This window comes from Aegilops tauschii, chromosome 7, assembly GCF_002575655.3.
Source record: "Aegilops tauschii subsp. strangulata cultivar AL8/78 chromosome 7, Aet v6.0, whole genome shotgun sequence".
Lineage (NCBI taxonomy): Eukaryota > Viridiplantae > Streptophyta > Magnoliopsida > Poales > Poaceae > Aegilops > Aegilops tauschii.
The window spans coordinates 76,538,249-76,564,652 of record NC_053041.3 but is presented as its reverse complement, the minus strand read 5'-3'; the positions used below and the strand labels follow the sequence as shown (position 1 = coordinate 76,564,652).

Below are 26,404 nucleotides of genomic sequence, written 5' to 3'. Positions count from 1 at the left end.
TTGGTTTTTCACTAAAAAAACCCAGCTATAGTTGTTTAGGAGCTGGATATTTTAAACTATTAAAAAGTAGAAATATATTTTAGATTTTTTTTCAATATTTATTATAATACTTCACCATATTTAAAAAAATGTTCATCGTATAATTTAAATTTTCATCATATTTTTTTTAAATGTTCGGTGTGTATATGAATTTTTTTCATTTTATACTTAAAAGTTTCGGGGTGTATTTGAAAAAGTTTCACCGTATATTGAAAAAAAGTTCACAGTATATTGCGAAACCAATCTAAAAAAAGAAAATTGAAAAAATTGCAAAAAAGAAAATATAAGAAAACCAAAGATGTGGAAAGATAAAAATAAAAAATAAAACTAAAAAAACACACACAAGAAAAGAAAAAGGAAAGGGAAACACCCGAAAAAATAGCCAAAAAGGTTGAACCGTCTAGAAGAGCGCTGCGACAAAGCATCACCTATATGCCGCCCACGATTGGCCCCTTAGGGCGCATTCATTTTCTATGAACTTTATTGTTTATTAAGAGCAACTAACGAGTGTCACCCTCCGCAACAACGACTCCTACGCCTGGAAGCACGCCCGTGCCGTGCGCTGGTGCCGCCACATGTCGCGTGCACTTCTCGAGAAGAGAAAACACAGTTGTGGCCCCCCGACCCCCACCTCCAAAAGAAGGAAAAGCACATCCTTACTTTCATGAGAAGCACAACCTGTGATTTCTCAAAAAAAGAGATAAGCACTCCCTGTTCTTCCCAAAAAAGTAAGAACCGCAACCATGATTCTCGGCTAATGTTATTCTTTTGATTTTTTGGTTACCGGTTATTTTTTTACTTTTGTTTCTGATTTCCCTTGTTTCATGAAAAAAGTTCGTCAAAATCTGTTAACATAAGATCTAGTTCTATAGATCTCGACGCCAGAAATCTAATGATGAAAATGGTTCGGTATTTGGACGCACGGTTCTTTTTGAATAAAACGAATCTATGGAAAAAGAAAAAACCCCTAGGTTGCGATAAGTGGCGTACATGTACTGCGCCAATTGTCAGCACCAGAAAGTGGGGAGTGACCTTTGCAAGGGGTAACCTTTAAGGCTACGGAGAGTATCATATACTAATATCATGCACATGATACTAGTGTATATTACTACCTTCATAGTGGATAGTATTATAGAGTAGTATCATATATGATCATATTTATTGCCATGTATGACATAAAGTAGCCTGTCATTTAACATGATGCAGTAACTACCGAGTTAAATACACCACGGGTGCCTTAACTTATCATGTGTGGTCAATTTAGTGCCTAAAATTGTAAAATACATGAAAGTGGTGCTCTAACTTGTCCGACTGTGCAAATACGGTGCCTCCTACAGTATCCGGGCATACGTCTTGCCCGCATGGCGAGCCAGTATGGTGGCGGCCCGCATATCAGTGACCGGGAGCATTTTTTACACACAACCCACTCACATTTTATTTATTTACACATAATTGTGTAGCATACGGATGAAGACTGATAGGTCCAACCTATCAGGTTTGGGTCCCACATATCATCTACACCAAGCACACAATTGTATGTGCGAATACCGTGTGAAATAATAAAGAAAAATAAGAAAGAAAAAGGGATCCGAAGTTTCGAACCCAGGAGCTCAGGTGTGCCACCCTTGCAATCTACCCGATAAACCAAGCAAGATTTTATATTTAATTAGAGCATCTAGTTGGAATTTTCCCGCGGATTTTTTTTCTCACCATCTAAAAGTGTAAACATTATTTCTTCATTTTAGGCATCACGTGGTGTCCTGCCTCGTGGTTATATTGTTCACCAAGGGACCTCTCGGTCCTACCAACGCGTGTGTGTGCTAACCAACAGACAAGACACCATTTGATGCCTAAATGAGATAATTTAGTTCTTAAACGTTAGAGTATCGAGGGAGATTTAAGGAATATCCTAGTGCTTTTGAATTTTTTTTGAAAAAAAATGTTTTTGAAACATGTTTCACGTGTATTATAAAATTGTAAACTTATTTTTGAAAGATGTTTGTCATGCATTCACAAAATTGACAACATGTATATTTAAAAAAAAATGTTCAACGTGTATTGAAAAGGTTACTGTGTAAAATTATTCTAACATTTCTACAAACATCTTTAACATATTTTAATACATTTCTAGAATTACTATTATTACACAATAATTTTTAATACACGTTGAACAGTTACATTGTCAAAAAAATTGTAACTGTGTATTTTAAAAATAGAGTAATACAATGAAGATACACAATAATTGTCCGTGCTTGTTGTCCTGCATGAAGATACATAAATTTACACAATAATTTCAATATACGTTGAACTGTCTAAATCCATATAAATTTAAGAAAACGTTCATGTTAACCTCTTCAAAGTACACAATAATGAAAATATAATAAAGATTTAGAATACACAATAATAATGCCCTACTGATAATTATTGTATTTTTTATTTGGCAAAATTTACATATCATGAAAACTAAACAGGAACTTAGGAAAAAAACATGTAGAAAATGTGTTGAAGAATGTTATTGCATTTCTAGCTAATACTACAACGTATAACTTAGTTTGGCCGGGTGGCCAGCATGTTATTGCATTAAGCAGGATGTCCTAGGTTCAAATTTCTGTCCCAGCAAAAATAATAAATCACTCGTCCACTTCCAGCCATTGACATGTGGGCCGCCGGCACGCCACACAGCCAAGGCGTACACCCGAATACGGTAGGAGGCACCATATTTGCACGATCAGACAAATTAGAGCATCACTTTTGTGTATTTTACAATTTTAGGCATCAAACTGGCCGCACATGACAAGTTAAGGCACCTGTGATGTATTTAACTCATAACTTTCTATATTACTCTAACCCTCAATCTCTTCTTTAATTCTCTGCCATATCCGCAGTTTGCTATTGCCGAGTGCATGATACTGACTAAGATAGTATCACTATGGCCAGCCTAACTAGTGATTTTGTTGTTTGTTTACTGTGTCAGCATTATATCTCGCCTACTGTGATATATAGCCTGGCGTCCCCTCTGGTGGCCACGACCATGGCTGGCTCTTTATTGTAGCAGTTTTTTTCTTCTGTTTTCCACTTTTTGCTGATTTTTTCTCAGGGTTTTTTCTTTCTGGTTTCTTTGTTTCTTTCCGGTATCTCTGTTGTTTGTTTGTTCCTTTACAGTTTTCTTTGTTTTATTTATGTTTTTCCTTTGACTTTCTTTCAATTTTTTCAACACATATATACCTTTTTCACACACAATGGATATTTTTTGTATACATAAAAAATAGTTTTATACCTCCTCCGTACGGATATACTTGTCGGGAAAATGGAAAAAATATATGTATTTAGAATTAAAATACGTCTAGATACATCCATTTTCGCGACATGTATTTCAGGACGGAGGGAGTACACGTTTAACAATTTTCATATACATGATTAACATTTTTGAGAAACACGTTTTTGATTTTTTTTTCAAATATGTGTTGCCCATTTTTCAAATACAAGTTGGAACATTTTTCAAGTGCCAAAAACATTTTTGAACTTGCAAACTTTTCTACACTGTACAAACATTTTTTTTAATGTCCAGAACCACATTTTTGAAACCCATGAGCATTTAAAAAATGTAACATACATTTTTGTGAATGTACGAAACACTACTGTCGGGCTCGACAGAAACACTACCCTCGCCACCGTTGCAGGTGTGCTGCAACAGTAGGTGGTCCGCGGCGACACCATGGTGGTGGAGGCGTCCGACGACCGGGGAGAGGGAGGATGAGAGGGGATGGGTGGTGTGATGAGAGGGAGAGGCACGGCGCCGCCTGCTAGTTTGGTCATGCACGTGTCTCATTCTCTGATGGTGTTCTAGATGTGTCCGCCTCACCTTCGTCGGTCTGCAACGGACCGGTTGTGGTGGTGTAAAAAATCGCAATAACAACCCAGTTGCAAACCTAGTGGTGGTGGGCCTACCAGGCACGTCGCGTCGTTATGCATGGAAGGCGGCGGACGCTGGGTTGTCTGATCTGTCGGGTGATTTGAAGCGTTCTCGATACAAGATTAGTCTAATCATTCGTGCAATTCACTCAAATTTCAACTTTTTTCTCGAGGAGGGCGCTTTTTTTTGAAAACATCCGATCTAAACATCTTTGATCATGGCAATACAAAGAACACCAGAAATAATAAAAATTATATTCAGATTCATAGACCACCTAGTGACGACTACAAGTACTAAAGCGAGCCGAAGGTGCGCCGCCGTCATCACCCGTCCCTCACCGGAGCCGCGCAAAACTTGTTGTAGTAGACAGTCAGGAGGTCGTCGTGCTAAGGCCCAATAGGACCGTACCAGAACAGCAACCGTCGCCGAGGAAGAGTAGCGAAGAGCGGAAGAATCCAACCTGAAGACACACAAACGTAGAAGAGCGACGGACAGATCCGAGCAAATCCACCAAAGGCAGATCTGCCCAAAGACAGATCTGCCGGAGACAAACCTCCACACACCTACCGACGATGTTAGATGCGCCATCGGCACAGGGGCTAGGCGAGGAGAACCTTATTCCATCTTCAGGGAGCCGCCGCCGTCTTGTCTTTCTGAGCAGGACACAAACCCTAACAAAACTAAAAACACATCTAAAAACAGAGCCCTCTCATCGGCAAGGCTCGGGATCCACCGCGCCCCCATGGTTCTAAGGCCACTGAAGAGAGACGGAAGAACCCTCCAGGGAGCTTTATTTAAATGTCAACAGATGAACAAGTAACCATACATTCCGTGTAAATTCAGCTGCGGGACACTATGAGAGATGCACATGCACCGGGTTAAAATGATTAGTCCAAACCAAGGTATATTAGGGGCTAATTATTTTCATCTTATTTAACTTGACTATAATATCATTTTCAACGAAAATGTATCTTTTAATCTCAACCGTCAATTTGCATTGAAAGTTGTAAAATTTAAAAAGGTACTAAAGTGAAAGTGAAAAATAAGATTTGTGTCTGAATCCTCCTCAAACGTTCGGGGGCGGACAGTTCAGTCACCACCCTGATAAGAGAAAGAAGGAAAAATGTGACCCAACTGAATCCCTCACCTTGTTCTCGTATATATGTCCGCGCAATCCACAAACCCTCATACTCAGACCATACATGAGAAGAATTTGAGGGCTCATGCGCATCCGGTTAGCCCGCCACGTAGGACGCGGTCCATCCCATACAATTTTTTCCCTTTTCATGTGACCGAATAATTTAAGAACAAACCGAAGAATATGACTTTATGCATGCACAAACGAGGACTTAAAACAAACACGCGCGGGTACTGACCATGCGCGTCTAAAAGGAGCCACATTTAAGATGACAGGCTGCAGATGACCCGTTGGGACATCCAGAATACACGATACTGCCGGGCACCGTCCTGGTCGTGGTCCACGACACGCCCATATGCCACCTTTAGACATACGGCGTTCGTTCTTTGTTTCTTTTTTGGAACTCTATGGAGTTTGTTTTTGTGGCTAAACCTTTAGCTCAAACAAGAGGATCTGCTTCGTTGGAATCGTGCATGCTCCAGAGAAAAAGGGTTACGGATGGTTCGTGTACCAACGTAATTCCCGTGGAACGGTTCCATCGACATCACGTCATTTAATTCACGAGCCAGACGCTCGATCCAACGGCAACCGTCCACTCTACACCTTTCTCAACCACTGTTTTGTATTGTATGTATAATATAGTAAATAAAAGATAGGCTTCATGTGGAAAAGGACGAGATCTTGGTGGTCCGTATTATACTACAGCTGCAGCGGTCGTTCATCCTGATTAATTGTATTCAGTTTTTGGTAGATACTGGGAGCATGAGTAACCAATGAGGACATGTACAATGGTGCTAGCTTAGGAGTGTCACGTAAGATAAATGATGAGATGAAGGAAAGAGAACCCATAAGAAAAGGCTTGTCTTCTCTTATTTAAAAGAAGACAAGAGATGATCTTTTAGCACAATATGTCTCACCACGTTGTTAGGAATAACTAGTTATTGAGATAAGGTTAAGAGATGACCCATTATAGACATTTTATTTTTGTCATCTCTAAATTACATGCAAGATTTAAAATAAGACTATCTTATCAACCATTGTACATGCTCTGAGATGTGATCATCTGATGCCTCTGCCCGGTACGGTTTGCTGAGCAGACAGGATTTTTGCCATACAGGGCAACTTCCCTAAAAGGAGGAACCTCTCCATTTTTCGAATGTGGAAAGGATGAACAAACTGATATCAACGATATTCTTTCAAAACTTCGTAATTTAACCACCTCACTGTCGACGTCCAATAAATTCTATACCAGCGGGTCCTCCATCCACGCTTCAGCAAAAAAGAAAAGAATAAACAGAAGGCACACATGCAAGTGTGAGAAAATAATAATATCAACGGTACAGTTTGTCGTGGAGACAGGATTTTAGCCCTATAGGGCAACTCCCCCAAAAGAAACCTCTGCACTTACCATTTTTACCGAAAAAGGCTTTCGCCCCACTTTATATTATAAAGCATACCGCTCAAGCCAAGCATCCAACAAGGTTCAACAAAGCACAAAACACGCACACGGAGGTCCACAAGAACACAGAGAAGACATGGCGACTGTTTCAAGCCATACAAAGATTTCTTGAGCCTAAAGGTCAATGCTGAGGGCATAGCACAACAAGCCCTAAACACAAAAACACACACTCCACAGAGCCACTAGATGGCCTAGTCCGGCTCTGGGGGAGGGGGCGGCAGCGGGGGTGCCACGCGGAGCGCCATCGAACGAGGTCGGTGAGGAGGGTGGTGATGATGTCCCTGTCCTGAGGGCGGCTAAGCGGCCGCCAAAGCTGCAAGTAACCACACATTTTGAAGATTGCGTCAGTCGCACGTCGGAGAGGCACCTTCTGAATAACAAGCTTATTGCGAATGTTCCAAAGCGTCCAGGCGAGAACCCCAACGCACAGCCATCTAATATGGCGGTAGCGGGTAGGGGAAGCGTTGAGCTCCGCAAGTAAGTCGGGAAAGTTGGTATTGCACCACCGTCCACCGACCGTTTCGCGGAAGCAAGCCCACAGGAACTGGGCAGTAGAGCACGCGAAGAAGATGTGGTTAGCATCCTCGATCGTGCCACAGATGGGACACATCCCATCGCCCGGGCCGTTACGCTTGAGGACTTCAACCCCAGAGGGGAGGCGTCCACGGATCCATTGCCACAGGAAAATCCTGATCTTCAGAGGTAGGCGGATGTCCCAGATCAGGCTAAAGGGCTCCGGGTCCGCCAAGGGCGCAATGGCGGCATACAAGGACTTCGTGGAGAAGCGGCCAGACGGCTCAAGGCGCCATGAAAGGGCATCCAGGTCCTCCTCGACGTTCATCGGCATAAGGGCGATGTCTTGGAGGAGGGAGTCCCAAGCAGCCACCTCGAGGGGGCCGAAGGGGCACCGGAAAGCGAGACGCCCTAAGTCAATAAGGGCCGTCTCGACAGAGACCCGAGGGTCGGCCGCAATGGCAAAGAGTTTTGGGAATCCCGCAGCCAGGGGGGAGTCCCCTAACCAACGGTCGAACCAGAACAGGGTCGAGGACCCGGATCCAATTGAGATGGACGTGCCGATGCGAAGGACGGGCAGAAGCTGGATCACAGACTGCCAGAACTGGGATCCACCCGTACGCTGGGAAAAGGCAAGAGGCTGGCCCCGAAGATACTTATTACGGATGATGGTAAGCCAGAGGCCTCCCTCCCCATTGGCGATACACCACAGCCAACGAGTCAGGAGAGCAATGTTCATGTGCCGAGATGACAAGATCCCAAGGCCACCCTGGTCTTTGGGTTTGCAAATGTCGGGCCAGCTCACCATATGGTATTTCTGCTTGTCGCCCTCACCAGCCCAAAAAAACCTCGACTGGTATTTGGCAACCTCCTGATGGAGGGTCTCATGGACGCCGTAGAAGCTCATGAGAAACCAGAGAAGGCTAGCAAGCGAAGATTTGATTAGGATTACCCTGGCTGCTTTCGACAGCCACTCCCCCTCCAGGGTTCAACCAGGTGCTGCATCCTAGTCACCGTCGGGTGGAGATCAGCAACGGTGAGCCTGGAATCACTAATGGGTATCCCCAAGTAAGTCGTGGGGAAGGAACCCAGGCGGCAGTTCAGCCGGTCCGCAATGGATAAAGCCTCCTCCGGAGGATAGCCAAGGACCATCACTTCGCTCTTATCGAAGTTGATGGTGAGCCCAGACATCTGTCGGAAACACAGGAGGAGGAACTTCAGGTTGGTGATGTCGGACGCGGAGCCCTCCACCATATCTATGGTGTCGTCCGCATATTGGAGGAGGGAGACCCCTCCCCCACCCACTAGGTGGGGGAATACGCCGCGGATATGGCCGCAAGCTTTGGCCTTATCAAGGATGACCGCGAGGGCATCGACAACCATGTTGAACAGAAACGGGAAGAACGGGTCACCCTGGCGGACACCACATAAGGTGGGGAAGTAAGGCCCGATCTCACTGTTGATGTTGACCGCCGTCCGACCGCAGGTGACGAGTTGCATAACGCGGGTCACCCAGCGGTCGTCGAAGCCCTTTCGAAGCAAAACTTCCCGAAGGAAGGGCCAATGGACAGTGTCGTAGGCTTTGTGAAAATCGAGCTTGAAGACCGCGCGGTGGTTCTTGGCTCGGACTTCATGGAGGACTTCGTGAAAGACCAGCACCCCATCCAAAATAAACCGGCCTTGGATGAAGGCGGATTGGTTGGGCTGGGTGACAGAGTCCGCTAGAAGGGTCACCCTATTGGCGTACCCTTTAGCCAAGATCCTGAAGATCACGTTGATCACCGTGATCGGGGCGGAATTGGCGAATGTCCGAGGCCCCCGGGACCTTGGGGATGAGGGTAATGATGTCTACTACGCAACCTTCTTCTTATAGACGTTGTTGGCCCTCCAAGTGCAGAGGTTTGTAGGATAGTAGCAAATTTCCCTCAAGTGGATGACCTAAGGTTTATCAATCCGTGGGAGGCGTAGGATGAAGATGGTCTCTCTCAGACAACCCTGCAACCAAATAAAAAAGAGTCTCTTGTGTCCCCAACACACCCAATACAATGGTAAATTGTATAGGTGCACTAGTTCGGCGAAGAGAGGGTGATACAAGTGCAATATGGATAGTAGATATAGGTTTTTGTAATCTGAAAATATAAAAACAACAAGGTAACAAGTGGTAAAAGCGAGCGTAAACGGTATTGCAATGCTAGGAAACAAGGCCTAGGGTTCATACTTTCACTAGTGCAAGTTCTCTCAACAATAATAACATAATTGGATCATATAACTATCCCTCAACATGCAACAAAGAGTCACTCCAAAGTCACTAATAGCGGAGAACAAACAAAGAGATTATGGTAGGGTACGAAACCACCTCAAAGTTATTCTTTCTGATCGATCTATTCAAGAGTCCGTAGTAAAATAACACGAAGCTATTCTTTCCGTTCGATCTATCATAGAGTTCGTACTAGAATAACACCTTAAGACACAAATCAACCAAAACCCTAATGTCACCTAGATACTCCAATGTCACCTCAAGTATCCGTGGGTATGATTATACGATATGCATCACATAATCTCAGATTCATCTATTCAACCAACACAAAGAACTTCAAAGAGTGCCCCAAAGTTTCTACCGGAGAGTCAAGACGAAAACGTGTGCCAACCCCTATGCATAAGTTCATTGAACCCGCAAGTTGATCACCAAAACATACATCAAGTAGATCACGTGAATATCCCATTGTCACCACAGATAAGCACATGCAAGACATATATCAAGTATTCTCAAATCCTTAAAGACTCAATCCGATAAGATAACTTCAAAGGGAAAACTCAATCCATTACAAGAGAGTAGAGGGGGAGATGTTGGGGAACGTAGTAATTTCAAAAAAATTCCTACGCACTCGCAAGATCATGGTGATGCATAGCAACGAGAGGGGAGAGTGTTGTCCACGTACCCTCGTAGACCGACAGCGGAAGCGTTATCACAACGCGGTTGATGTAGTCGTACGTCTTCACGATCCGACCGATCAAGTACCGAACGCACGGCACCTCCGAGTTCTACACACGTTCAGCTCGATGACGTCCCTCGAACTCCGATCCAGCCGAGTGTTGAGGGAGAGTTTCGTCAGCACGATGGTGTGGTGACGATGATGATGTTTCACCGACGCAGGGCTTCGCCTAAGCTCCGCAACGGTATTATCGAGGTGTAATATGGTGGAGGGGGGCACCACACACGGCTAAGAGATCTCAAGGATCAATTGTTGTGTCTCTGGGGTGCCCCCCTGCCCCCGTATATAAAGAAGCAAGGGGGAGGCAGCCGGCCAAGGGGAGAGGCGCGCCAAAGGGGGGAGTCCTACTCCCACCGGGAGTAGGACTCCTCCTTTCCTTGTGGGAGTAGGAGAAGGGAAGGGGGAAGGAGAAAGAAGGAAGGGGGCGCCCCCCCTCCCTAGTCCAATTCGGACTAGCCCATGGGGAGGGGTGCGGCCACCCTTTGGGGTCTTTCTCTCCTTTCCCGTATGGCCCATTAAGGCCCAATACGAATTCCCGTAACTCTCCGGTACTCCGAAAAATACCCGAATCACTCGGAACCTTTCCGAAGTCCGAATATAGTCGTCCAATATATCGATCTTTACGTCTCGACCATTTCGAGAGTCCTCGTCATGTCCCCGATCTCATCCGGGACTCCGAACTCCTTCGGTACATCAACATACATAAACTCATAATAAAACTGTCATCGTAACGTTAAGCGTGCGGACCCTTCGGGTTCGAGAACTATGTAGACATGATCGAGACACCTCTCCGGTCAATAACCAATAGCGGGACCTGGATGCCCATATTGGCTCCCACATATTCTACGAAGATCTTTATCGGTCAGACCGCATAACAACATACGTTGTTCCCTTTGTCATCGGTATGTTACTTGCCCGAGATTCGATCGTCGGTATCTCGATACCTAGTTCAATCTCGTTACCGGCAAGTCTCTTTACTCGTTCCGTAATACATCATCCCGCAACTAACTCTTTAGTCACAATGCTTGCAAGGCTTATAGTGATGTGCATTACCGAGTGGGCCCAGAGATACCTTTCCGACAATCGGAGTGACAAATCCTAATCTCGAAATACGCCAACCCAACAAGTACCTTTGGAGACACCTGTAGAGCACCTTTATAATCACCCATTTACGTTGTGACGTTTGGTAGCACACAAAGTGTTCCTCCGGTAAACGGGAGTTGCATAATCTCATAGTCATAGGAACATGTATAAGTCATGAAGAAAGCAATAGCAACATACTAAACGATCGGGTGCTAAGCTAACGGAATGGGTCATGTCAATCACGTCATTCTCCTAATGAGGTGATCCCGTTAATCAAATGACAACTCAAGTCTATGGCTAGGAAACATAACCATCTTTGATTAACGAGCTAGTCAAGTAGAGGCATACTAGTGACACTCTGTTTGTCTATGTATTCACACATGTATTATGTTTCCGGTTAATACAATTCTAGCATGAATAATAAACATTTATCATGATATAAGGAAATATATAATACTTTATTATTGCCTCTAGGGCATATTTACTTCAGTCTCCCACTTACACTAGAGTCAATAATCTAGTTCACATCACCATGTGATTTAACATCAATAATTCACATCACTATGTGATTAACACCCATAGTTCACATTGTCATGTGTCCAACACCCAAAGGGTTTACTAGAGTCAATAATCTAGTTCACATCGCTATGTGATTAACACCCAAAGAGTACTAAGGTGTGATCATGTTTTGATTGTGAGATAATTTTAGTCAACGGGTCTGTCACATTCAGATCCGTAAGTATTTTGCAAATTTCTATGTCTACAATGCTCTGCACGGAGCTACTCTAGCTAATCGCTCCCACTTTCAATATGTATCTAGACCGAGACTTAGAGTCATCTAGATTAGTGTCAAAACTTGCATCGACGTAACCCTTTACGACGAACCTTTTGTCACTTCCATAATCGAGAAACATATCCTTATTCCACTAAGGATAATTTTGACCGCCGTCCAGTGATCTACTCCTAGATCACTATTGTACTCCCTTGCAGTGTAGGGTATACAATAGATCTGGTACACAACATGGCATACTTTATAGAACCTATGGCCAAGGCATAGGGAATGACTTTCATTCTCTTTCTATCTTCTGCCGTGGTCGGGCTTTGAGTCTTACTCAATTTCACACCTTGTAACACAGGCAAGAACTCTTTCTTTGACTGTTCTATTTTGAACTACTTCAAAATCTTGTTTAAGGTATGTACTCATTGAAAAAACTTTATCAAGCGTCTTGATCTATCTCTATAGATCTTGATGCTCAATATGTAAGCAGCTTCACCGAGGTCTTTCTTTGAAAAACTCCTTTCAAACACTCCTTTATGCTTTGCAGAATAATTCTACATTATTTCCGATCAACAATATGTCATTCACATATACTTATCAGAAATGTTGTAGTGCTCCCACTCACTTTCTTGTAAATACAGGCTTCACCGCAAGTCTGTATACAACTATATGCTTTGATCAACTTATCAAAGCGTATATTCCAACTACGAGATGCTTGCACCAATCCATAGATGGATCGCTGGAGCTTGCAATTTTTGTTAGCACCTTTAGGATTGACAAAACCTTCTGGTTGCATCATATACAACTCTTATTTAATAAATCCATTAAGGAATTCAGTTTTGTTTATCCATTTGCCATATTTCATAAAATGCGGCAATTGCTAACATGATTCGAACAGACTTAAGCATAGATACGAGTGAGAAACTCTCATCGTAGTCAACACTTTGAACTTGTCGAAAAACCTTTTTGCGACAATTCTAGCTTTGTAGATAGTAACACTACTATCAGCGTCCGTCTTCCTCTTGAAGATCCATTTAATCTCAATGGCTCGCCGATCATTGGGCAAGTCAATCAAAGTCCATACTTTGTTCTCATACATGGATCTCATCTCAGATTTCATGGCCTCAAGCCATTTTGCGGAATCTGGGCTCACCATCGCTTCTTCATAGTTCGTAGGTTCGTCATGGTCTAGTAACATAACCTCCAGAACAGGATTACCGTACCACTCTGGTGCGGATCTTGATCTAGTTGACCTACGAGGTTCAGTAATAACTTGATCTGAAGTTTCATGATCATTATCATTAACTTCCTCACTAATTGGTGTAGGTGTCGCAGAACTGATTTCTGTGATGATCTACTTTCCAATAAGGGAGTAGGTACAGTTACCTCATCAAGTTCTACTTTCCTCCCACTCACTTCTTTCGAGAGAAACTCCTTCTCTAGAAAGGATCCATTCTTAGCAACGAATGTCTTGCCTTCGGATCTGTGATAGAAGGTGTACCCAACTGTCTCCTTTGGGTATCCTATGAAGACACATTTCTCCGATTTGGGTTTGAGCTTATCAGGATGAAACCTTTTCACATAAGCATCGCAACCCCAAATTTTAAGAAACGACAACTTTGGTTTCTTGCCAAACCACAGTTCATAAGATGTCGTCTCAACGGATTTAGATGGTACCCTATTTAACGTGAATGCAGCTGTCTCTAATGCATAACCCCAAAACGATAGTGGTAGATCGGTAAGAGACATCATATATCGCACCATATCTAATAAAGTACGGTTACGATGTTTGGACACACCATTACACCGTGGTGTTCGAGGTGGCGTGAATTTGTGAAACTATTCCACATTGTTTTAATTGAAGACCAAACTCGTAACTCAAATATTTGTCTCCGCGATCAAATCATAGAAACCTTATTTTCTCGTCACGATGATTTTCTACTTCACTCTGAAATTCTTTGAACTTTTCAAATGCTTCAGATTTATGTTTCATCAAGTAGATATACCCATATCTGCTCAAATCATCTGTGAAGGTCAGAAAATAATGATACCTGCTATGAGCCTCAATATTCATCGGACCACATACATCTGTATGTATGATTTCCAACAAATCTGTTGCTCTCTCCATAGTTCCGGAGAACGGCGTTTTTAGTTATCTTGCCCATGAGGCACGGTTCGCAAGCATCAAGTGATTCATAATCAAGTGATTCCAAAATCCCATCAGTATGGAGTTTCTTCATGCGCTTTACACCAATATGACCTAAACGGCAGTGCCACAAATAATTTGCACTATCATTATTAACTTTGCATCTTTTGGCTTCATTATTATGAATATGTGTATCACTACGATCGAGATCCAACAAACCATTTTCGTTGGTGTGTTTGACCATAGAAGGTTTTTATTCATGTAAACAGAACAACAATTGTTCTCTAACTTAAATGAATAACCGTATTGCAATAAACATGATCAAATCATATTCATGCTCAACGCAAACACCAAATAACACTTATTTAGTTTCATCACTAATCCCGAAAGTATAGGGAGTGTGCGATGATGATCATATCAATCTTGGAACTACTTCCGACACACATCGTCACCTCGCCTTTTACTAGTCTCTGTTTATTCTGCAACTCCCGTTTTCGAGTTACTACCCTTTAGCAACTGAACCAGTATCAAATACTGAGGGGTTGCTATAAACACTAGTAAGTACGCATCAATAACATGTATATCCAATATACCTTTGTTCACTTTGCCATCCTTCTTATCCACCAAATACTTGGGGCAGTTCCGCCTCCAGTGACCAGTCCCTTTGCAGTAGAAGCACTTAGTCTCAGGCTTAAGTACAGACTTGGGCTTCTTCACTTGAGTAGCAACTTGCTTGCCATTCTTTTTGAAGTTCCCCTTCTTCCCTTTTCCCTTTTCTTGAAACTAGTGGTCTCATCAACCATCAACACTTGATGTTTTTCTTGATTTCTACCTTCGTCGATTTCAGCATCACGAAGAGCTCGGGAATTACTTTCGTCATCCCTTGCATACTATAGTTCATCACGAAGTTCTACTAACTTGGTGATGGTGACTAGAGAATTCTGTCAATCACTATTTTATCTGGAAGATAAACTCCCACTTGATTCAAGCGATTGTAGTACCCAGACAATCTGAGCACATGCTCACTAGTTGAGCGATTCTCCTCCATCTTTTAGCTATAGAACTTGTTGGAGACTTCATATCTCTCAACTCGGGTATTTGCTTGAAATATTAACTTCAACTCTTGGAACATCTCATATGGTCCATGACGTTCAAAACGTCTTTGAAGTCCCGATTCTAAGCCGTTAAACATGGTGCACTAAACTATCAAGTAGTCATCATATTGAGCTAGCCAAACGTTCATAACGTCTGCATCTGCTCCTGCAATAGGTCTGTCACCTAGCGGTGCATCAAGGACATAATTTTTCTATGCAGCAATGAGGATAATCCTCAGATCACGGATCCAATCCGCATCTTTGCTACTAACAGTTTTCAACATAATTTTCTCTAGGAACATATCAAAAATAAATACAGGGAAGCAACAACGCGAGCTATTGATCTACAACATAATTTGCAAAAATACTATCAGGACTAAGTTCTTGATAAATTTAAGTTCAATTAATCATATTACTTAAGAACTCCCACTTAGATAGATATCCCTCTAATCATCTAAGTGATTACGTGATCCAAATCAACTAAACCATGTCCGATCATCACGTGAGATGGAGTAGTTTCAATGGTGAACATCACTATGTTGATCATATCTACTATATGATTCACGCTCGACCTTTCGGTCTCCGTGTTCTGAGGCCATATCTGCATATGCTAGGCTCGTCAAGTTTAACCTGAGTATTCCGCGTGTGCAACTGTTTTGCACCCATTGTATTTGAACGTAGAGCCTATCACACCCGATCATCACGTGGTGTCTCAGCACGAAGAACTTTCGCAACGGTGCATACTCAGGGAGAACACTTTTATCTTGAAATTTTAGTGAGAGATCATCTTATAATGCTACCGTCAATCAAAGCAAGATAAGATGCATAAAGGATTAACATCACATGCAATCAATATAAGTGATATGATATGGCCATCATCATCTTGTGCTTGTGATCTCCATCTCCGAAGCACCGTGTTCGTGATCTCCATGTCCGAAGCACCGTCATGATCACCATCGTCACCGGCACGACACCTTGATCTCCATCGTAGTATCGTTGTCGTCTCGCCAACTAATTGCTTTTACGATTATCGCTACCGCTTAGTGATAAAGTAAAACTATTACATGGTGATTGCATCTCATACAATAAAGCGACAACCATATGGCTCCTGCCAGTTGCCGATAACTCGGTTACAAAACATGATCATCTCATACAACAAATTATATCACATCATGTCTTGACCATATCACATCACAACATGCCCTGCAAAAACAAGTTAGACGTCCTCTACTTTGTTGTTGCATGTTTTACGTGGCTGCTACGGGCTTAGCAAGAACCGTTCTTACCTACGCATCAAAACCACAACGATAGTTTGTCAAGTTGGTGCTGTTTTAACCTTCGCAAGGACCGGGCGTAGCCACACTCGGTTCAACCAAAGTGAGAGAGACAGACACGCCGGTCACCTTTAAGCAACGAGTGCTCGCAACGGTGAAACCAGTCTCGCGTAAGCGTACGCGTAATGTCGGTCCGGGCCGCTTCATCTCACAATACCGCTGAACCAAAGTATGACATGCTGGTAAGCAGTATGACTTATATCGCCCACAACTCGTGTTCTACTCGTGCATAGCATCTACGCATAAAACCAGGCTCGGATGCCACTGTTGGGGAACGTAGTAATTTCAAAAAATTTCCTACGCACACGCAAGATCATGGTGATGCATAGCAACGAGAGGGGAGAGTGTTGTCCACGTACCCTCGTAGACCGACAGCAGAAGCGTTATCACAACGCGGTTGATGTAGTCGTACGTCTTCACGATCCGACCGATCAAGTACCGAACGCACGGCACCTCCGAGTTCTACACACGTTCAGCTCGATGACGTCCCTCGAACTCCGATCCAGCCGAGTGTTGAGGGAGAGTTTCGTCAGCACGACGGCGTGGTGACGATGATGATGTTCCACCGACGCAGGGCTTCGCCTAAACTCCGCAACGGTATTATCGAGGTGTAATATGGTGGAGGGGGGCACCGCACACGGCTAAGAGATCTCAAGGATCAGTTGTTGTGTCTCTGGGGTGCCCCCCTGCCCCCGTATATAAAGGAGCAAGGGGGAGGCAGCCGGCCAAGGGGAGAGGCGCGCCAAAGGGGGGAGTCCTACTCCCACCGGGAGTAGGACTCCTCCTTTCCTTGTGGGAGTAGGAGAAGGGAAGGGGGAAGGAGAAAGAAGGAAGGGGGCGCCCCCCTCCCTAGTCCAATTCGGACTAGCCCATGGGGAGGGGTGCGGCCACCCTTTGGGGTCTTTCTCTCCTTTCCCGTATGGCCCATTAAGGCCCAATACGAATCCCCGTAACTCTCCGGTACTCCGAAAAATACCCGAATCACTCGGAACCTTTCCGAAGTCCGAATATAGTCGTCCAATATATCGATCTTTACGTCTCGACCATTTCGAGAGTCCTCGTCATGTCCCCGATCTCATCCGGGACTCCGAACTCCTTCGGTACATCAACATACATAAACTCATAATAAAACTGTCATCGTAACGTTAAGCGTGCGGACCCTTCGGGTTCGAGAACTATGTAGACATGATCGAGACACCTCTCCGGTCAATAACCAATAGCAGGACCTGGATGCCCATATTGGCTCCCACATATTCTATGAAGATCTTTATCGGTCAGACCGCATAACAACATACGTTGTTCCCTTTGTCATCGGTATGTTACTTGCCCGAGATTCGATCGTCGGTATCTCGATACCTAGTTCAATCTCGTTACCGGCAAGTCTCTTTACTCGTTCCATAATACATCATCCCGCAACTAACTCTTTAGTCACAATGCTTGCAAGGCTTATAGTGATGTGCATTACCGAGTGGGCCCAGAGATACCTCTCCGGCAACCGGAGTGACAAATCCTAATCTCGAAATACGCCAACCCAACAAGTACCTTTGGAGACACCTGTAGAGCACCTTTATAATCACCCATTTACGTTGTGACGTTTGGTAGCACACAAAGTGTTCCTCCGGTAAACGGGAGTTGCATAATCTCATAGTCATAGGAACATGTATAAGTCATGAAGAAAGCAATAGCAACATACTAAACGATCGGGTGCTAAGCTAACGGAATGGGTCATGTCAATCACGTCATTCTCCTAATGAGGTGATCCCGTTAATCAAATGACAACTCATGTCTATGGCTAGGAAACATAACCATCTTCGATTAATGAGCTAGTCAAGTAGAGGCATACTAGTGACACTCTGTTTGTCTATGTATTCACACATGTATTATGTTTCCGGTTAATACAATTCTAGCATGAATAATAAACATTTATCATGATATAAGGAAATATATAATACTTTATTATTGCCTCTAGGGCATATTTCCTTCAGGAGAAACATCATAAGATCCAACTACAATAGCAAAGCTCGCGATACATCAAGATCGTATCACCTCAAGAACACGAGAGAGAGAGAGAGATCAATCACATAGCTACTGGTACATACCCTCAGCCCCGAGGATGAACTACTCCCTCCTCGTCATGGAGAGCGCCGGGATGATGAAGATGGCCACCGGTGAGGGATCCCCCCTCCGGCAGGGTGCCAGAACGGGTCTAGATTGGTTTTCGGTGGCTACAGAGGCTTGCGGCGGCGGAACTCCCAATCTATTCTGTTCCCCGATGGTTTTAGGGTATATGGATATATATAGGCGAAAGAAGTCGGCCAGGGGAGCCACGAGGGGCCCACGAGGGTGGGGGGGCGCGCCCAGGGGCAGGCGCCCCTCCCTGCCTCGTGGCCACCTCGAAGCTTCCCTGACTTCAACTCCAAGTTTCCTGGATCACGTTCGTTCCAAAAATCACGCTTCCGAAGGTTTCATTCCATTTGGACTCCGTTTGATATTCCTTTTCTGCGAAACACTGAAACAAGGGAAAAAACAAAAACTGGCACTGGGCTCTGGGTTAATAGGTTAGTCCCAAAAATAATATAAAAGTGTTTAGTAAGCCCATAAACATCCAAAACAGATAATATAATAGCATGAATACTTCATAAATTATAGATACGTTGGAGACGTATCAGCATCCCCAAGCTTAATTCCTGCTCGTCCTCGAGTAGGTAAATGATAAAAGAAAGAATTTATGAAGTGTGAATGCTAGCAAGTGCATAAGTTTGATCAACGATAGTTCCAATCACTTTTTCTAGCATCATTATATATCATAACAGTAGCTCATATCATAAAGCTTCTCATGATCAAGTAACAAACTATTCACATGTTAAAGTACAGATCATAAACTTTCTTGAAAACTAACAAACTGTTCTCAGTCATCAAACAATTGCAATTCATCTTATTTTCAGGAAGGGTCTATGTAAGAGCTTTGATTTAGCAAATCCTACATACTCAACTATCATATAGTCTTCCATGATTGCTACCACTCAAAGCATATTTTTAGAACAAATAGTATTCATCGAACACAGAGAAAGATAGGGGCTTAATGTCTCGCCTCCAACCTTTTACCTCAAGGGTAATGTCAACAGTAATAATTCATGCTCAAATATATTTGAATGGCCATATATGCTTAGATCTTTCCATCACATGATGCTTGCCAACTAAAGAGTAGGTTGGAATGAGAAGGAATACTACTGACTCTTGCATAAAAGTATAAGATAGGCCCTTCGCAGAGGGAAGCAGGGATTTGCAGAGGTGCCAGAGCTCGAAGCTAAACAGAGATGAAAATAATTTTGAGAGGTATGCTTTCATTGTCAACATAACGACCAAGAGTTCCCAATATCTTCCATACTACATACATTATAGGCGGTTCCCAAACAGAAAGGTAAAGATTTTACTCCCCCTCCACCAACATTCACACTCCACGGCTTGTCCGAAACAACGGGTGCCATCCAACTATCAACATTCCTGGGGGAGTTTTTTTTTAAAATTATTTGCGAATTTGTTTTTGATCTTTTGATCATAGGACTGGGCATCCCAGTTACCAGCCATTTTATCGTGAATGATGAGCGGAGTCCACTCATCGTGAGAATAACCCACCTAGCATGGAAGATACTGAAAGCCCCTAGTCGCTACATGAGCGATTCGGGCATACAAAATAGATTATTATTTGAAGGTTTAGAGTTTGGCACATGCAAATTTACTTGGAACGGCAGGTAAATACCGCATATAGGTAGATATGGTGGACACTCATGGAAGAAACTTGGTTCAAGGAATTTGGATGCACAAGCAGTATTCCCGCTTAGTACAGATATTTTGGCTAGCAAAGGATTCTAAATAGCAAGCACCACATGTTAGAGGATCCATAACAATATAACTTCTATACAAATATACCCAAGCATAACTCATTATGTTGTCTTCCTTGTCCAACTTCAACTAATTTGCTCAGGTTTGAAAATAATTAATGGGGCTCACAATCATAGAAGATGTCCAAGATAGTATATTTATATGTGAAATCTCTCTTCCTTCAATATTCTTTCATGAATTGTTCAAGTGACCAATACAATGTTTGCTAACCTTCAAAATTTTTACCACCTCTACTTCTTATATGTGAAGTCATTACTCCCCATGGGATAAGCATATTAAACATATATAATTTCAGATTTATGACATTCAAATCATTCAACCATTTACTCATAGGATATAAGTGAAGCACACGAGTAAATGACAAACTACTCCAAAAAGATATGAGTGAAGATCAATGAGTAGTTAAATAATTATGGAGCTATGTGAAGACTCTCTCTCATTTAAGAATTTCAGATCTTGGTATTTTATTCAAACAGCAAGCAAAATAAAAGAAAATAAAATGACGCTCCAAGCAAAACACATATCATGTGGTGAATAAAAATATAGCTCCAAGTAAAGTTACCGATGAACGAAGACGAAAGAGGGGATGCCATCCGGGGCATCCCTAAGCTTAGGCTCTTGGTTGTCCTTGAATATTACCTTGGGGTGCCTTGGGCATCCCCAAGCTTAGGCTCTTGCCACTCCTTATTCCATAGTCCATTGAATCTTTACCCAAAACTTGAAAACTTCACAACACAAAACTCAACAGAAAACTCGTAAGCTCCGTTAGTATAAGAAAATAAAACCACTTTTGGTACTGTTACGAACTCATTCTAAATTCATATTGGTGTAATATCTACTTTATTCCAACTTCTCTATGGTTCATACCCTCCGATACTACTCATAGATTCATCAAAATAAGCAAACAACACAATGAAAACAGAATCTGTCAAAAACAGAACAGTCTGTAGTAATCTGTATCAAACACAAACTTCTGGAACTCATAAAAATCTGCCAAAATAGGACGGACTAGATAATTTTATTAATGATCTACTGCAATTGGAATCAGTATTTTATCACTTTCTGGTGATTTTTAACAATTGTTTTCGTGAGCAGAAAGTTTCTGTCTTTTTCAGCAAGATCAAATAATTATCGTTCAAGAAGATCCTATAGGTCTTACTTGGCACAAACACTAATTAAAACATAAAACCACATATAAAAATAGGCTGGATGATTTATTTATTACTAAACAGGAACAAAAATCAAGGAACAAAAATAAAATTGGGTTGCCTCCCAACAAGCGCTAACGTTTAACGCCCCTAGCTAGGCATGACGATTTCAATGATGCTCACATAAAAGATAAGAGTTGAAACATAGCGGGAGCATCATGAAGAATATGACTAGCACATTTAAGTCTAACCCACTTCCTATGCATAGGGATTTTGTGAACAAACAACTTATCGGAGCAAGAATCATCTAGCATAGGAAGGAAAAACAAGCATAGCTTCAAGATTTTCAACACATAGAGAGGAAACATGATATTATTGCAATATGTAGAAGCATATGATCCTCTCTCATAGTAATTTTCAGTAGCATCATGAATGAATTCAACAATATAACCATCACATAAAGCATTCTTTTCATGATCTACAAGCATAGAATTTTTATTACTCTCCACATAAGCAAATCTATTCTCATCAATAGTAGTGGGAGCAAACTCAACAAAATAACTATCATGTGAAGCATAATCCAATTGAAAATTAAAATCATGATGACAAGTTTCATGGTTACCTTTATTCTTTATAGCATACGTGTCATCACAATAATCATCATAAATAGGAGACATGCTTTCATCATAATAAATTTGCTCATCAAAACTTGGGGGACAAAAAATATCATCTTCATCAAACATAGCATCCCCAAGCATATCATTAGCATCATGGGTATTCAAAGAATTCATACTAACAACATTGCAATCATGCTCATCATTCAAATATTTAGTGCCAAACATTTTAATGCATTCTTCCTCTAGCAATTGAGCACAATTATCAGAATCCTTATTTTCACGGAAGACATTAAAAAGATGAAGCATATGAGGGATCCTCAATTCCATTTTTTGTAGTTTTCTTTTACAAACTAAACTAGTGATAAAACAAGAAACTAAAAGATTCAATTGCAAGATCTAAAGATATACCTTCAAGCACTCACCTCCCCGGCAACAGCGCCAGAAATTAGCTTGATGTCTACTACGCAACCTTCTTCTTGTAGACGTTGTTGGGCCTCCAAGTGCAGAGGTTTGTAGGACAGTAGCAAATTTCCCTCAAGTGGATTACCTAAGGTTTATCAATCCGTGGGAGGCGTAGGATGAAGATGGTCTCTCTCAAACAACCCTGCAACCAAATAACAAAGAGTCTCTTGTGTCCCCAACACACCCAATACAATGGTAAATTGTATAGGTGCATTAGTTCGGCGAAGAGAGGGTGATACAAGTGCAATATGGATAGTAGATATAGGTTTTTGTAATCTGAAAATATAAAAACAGCAAGGTAACAAGTGGTAAAAGTGAGCGTAAACGGTATTGCAATGCTAGGAAACAAGGCCTAGGGTTCATACTTTCACTAGTGCAATGTCAGGACCCCGATTCTAAGTCACACCGATCTAGCCTGTAACACCTCATATCACATTGCGGCCTCACGCACGGTACTCCCACGGGTGTCGCCTTACCATGGCCCGGGACCGTTTGCGCCTTTTGGCTCACGTATATGAAAATGTCGCTAGCATCCATATGACAGAGAACCCGGGCCGACATGACTAGCCGTGAACCCAAAGTGGCACTAACTTACGGGGACAGGCATACGTGAATCAACACCGAGCATGTCGGTCAGCAGCGTGCGAATCCGGGCTGTAGCACTGGGCTAACAGGACTCCGGGAACCCGGGCTGTAGCAGGCTAGGCAGGACTCCGGATGTCACCGCGTGACATTTCCCCGAAGGGACAGACACAGGAACGAAGTGAATCACATGCCGGCCAGTCAGGTGTCCAGAGCAGTAGTGCTGGGCTAGCAGGACTCCGGTGAACCGGGCTGTAGCAGACTACTATGGCTCATGGAAGCACAAGACTACATTTCCCCATAAGAGAGGCTACCAAGGATAAACAACTAGGTTGTCGGATCCCACACATACCAAGCATTTCAATCATACACACAATATGCTCGATATGTGTAAATACAACATGGCATCACAACATAACTCTACGACTCAAGTACTTGTTCATTAGGCTCCGAAGAGCCAGATATTACAAACATGGGTCTCTCGACCCAGCATTCAGAGCATACAAGTCAAACACATGCGGAAGCTTAACATGTCTGAGTACAGACAACTATAAATGAAAAAGGCTGAGAAGCCTGACTATCTACTAGATCCTGCCGAGGGCACAAGATCGTAGCTGAGGTAACAAGCTAAACGTCGAAGTCCACACGGAACTACTAGCGAGACTGACGTCCCTCTGCAAAACATAAAATAAGCAAACGTGAGTACAAATGTACCCAGCAAGACTTACATCAGAACTATCTACATATGCATCGGTATCAACAAAGGGGGTGGTGGAGTTTAACTGCAGCAAGCCAGCCTTGACTCGGTGGCTATCCTAACTACGACAGCAAGTAACTCTTTTGAGGTGGCGCACACGAGTCCACATATTCACCATATCAATACTCCACTATGGATCCGCTCCCGTCTCCCTACGAGAACGCCATCCATAGCACTCACGCTTATCTTGCGCATTTTAGAGTATCCACTTTCACTTGTCTATGAACTGTTATAGGCAACCCAGAAGTCCTTTACCGCGGACACGGCTATTCGAATAGATCATATTAACCCTGCAGGGGTGTACTTCGTCACACACGCTCTCTCCACTTACCACCATGTACACGTCGTGTACCTCGGCGACCTTCAAGCGGAAGCCTGGCGAGGGAGTCGGCCACAACCTACCTAAACACTCAAGTCTCTAGTCCAGGTTTATCGCCTATTCAGGTTCCATCCGCAGGGAGTCCGGCCGAGGTTTCCACATACGGCCCCGAACGATGTGTGCAGGGTTCCCGAGACACCAAACGGGCGACTCGGTACACCGGGCCACGAGCCTACCGCATCACAGCCCACCCCTTGGTCAGCGCTGTCCACGGCCTCCAGCTTACTACAAACACCAGAAACTACTTGCAACTCCTGGACAGAGGACAAGGGTGATTAAGAAGCCGAGAGGGTCCATTGGTTTCGGGCCCAATGCGTGGTAGTAACTGTATCATGGATCACAAACACAGAACTCAGTTCCTGAGGACGGCTTCAATGAGACAACCCACCATGTACTCCTACATGGCCTCTCACCGCTACCTTTACCAAATCATGTTCACACACTTAGCTCACACACAGTAGGACATGTTCATCACCAATCCAACTCATCCCCGATGAATCAGACCTGACACAACTCTAAGCAATAGCAGGCACGACAAACAAGCATGAATGAGTAGGCACATCAGGGCTCAAACAACTCCTACTCATGCTAGTGGGTTTCATCTATTTACTGTGGCAATGACAGGTCATGCAGAGGATAAGGGGGTTCAACTACCGCAACAAGTAACAGATGAATCGTTGTTGTCCTAATGCAGTAAAAGAGAGCAGGAGCGAGAGAGTGGGTTTGTATCGGAATGGACAAGGGGGTTTTGCTTGCCTGGCACTTCTGAAGATATTATAGTTCTTCATCGGTGTCATCGAACTCATCGTCGGAATCACGGCTATCGAGAGGGGACAATCACCGGCAAACAAGGAAGAACACAATCAATGCAATGCAACAATTATGATGCATGATTATGACATGGCAATATGACATGATTTGGCCTAATGCAACTAGCAACAGAAAGGTTTGGGTTGATTTGAACTCAAGGTTCAAATTCAAATTCAAACTATGAATTCAAATAGTGCATTATCATGTTTTCACCTATACAGCAGGTATAACTTAGTTTGACATGCATGAAAATGATACAGATGGATAGATTGCATTTTTCTGATAATTTTTCATATATAAATTATTTCATTCTGAGCTACGGTTGATTTTATATGATTTTTAGAAGTTTATACTATTTTCTGGAGTTTTCTGAATTATTTTAAATCCAGAAAATGAGTTATTGCGTCAGCACTGCGTCACTGTGACGTCAGCTGGTCAACAGCGCCTAACCAGAGTCAAACCTGACAGTGGGACCCATATGTCATTGACTCAGCTAACTAACAGAGTTAATTAACCTAAACTAAAACTGTTAGCGGGGCCCACGTGCCAGTGGCCTAGGAGAGGGTAATTAGTGGCCTAATTAGCTGCTAATGGCTGGGCCACGCCGGCACAGCCGGAGTTAGCCGATGACGACCGCGGCTGACGGCGGAGGTCCGCCGGAGTTGCGCCACAGGCGACGGTTCGATGTGCTGAGGGCACCAGGAGGAAGCCCTTCCTCGCGCGCATCCAAAGGGCCAAGTGGGAGGTCGTGGAGTCACCGGAATTCATGCCGGCGGCGAGCTTTGGCGGCGGCGGTGCTCGGTGGGGCACGGGCGCGTCGCTGCAGCTTGCAAACGAGCGAACTGGGTAGCTGGGCGGCATCTACGGCACGCGGGGAGCAAGATGAACAGAGGCGCAGGTCAGGGGGGGCTCGGCAACGACGAGCTCGTCGGTCATGGCGATGGCGAGCTCACGGCCATGGCAGAGGGCTTGCTAGGGGGCGGGAACGAGCTATTAGAAAGAGGCGGGAGGAAGAGGAGCTCACGGAGGTTGCAGGGGGCGTCGAAGCGGGCTCGGGGACGCGTTGAAGACGGTGAATCGGGCAACTGCATCCGTCGGCCGTGGACGGGGAAGAAAACCGCAGCGTCGTCTTGGGGTCATCTGGGCTTGAGTGGTTCGGCGTGGGGGTTCTTGGGGCCTGAGCAGAGCTTAGGGTCACGGCCACGGGCAAAGGGACGGCGGTGGGCGCGGTGTTTTGCAGCGGCGCGCTCCGGCGT

At 43.6% G+C, this 26,404-nt stretch overlaps 1 pseudogene; it reads right to left on the bottom strand.

The window, feature by feature from the left end:
* Positions 1 to 6,699: 6,699 nt before the first annotated feature.
* LOC141026855 (uncharacterized) lies at positions 6,700 to 26,009 on the bottom strand (annotated as a pseudogene).
* Between the last annotated feature and the right edge of the window lie 395 nt (positions 26,010 to 26,404).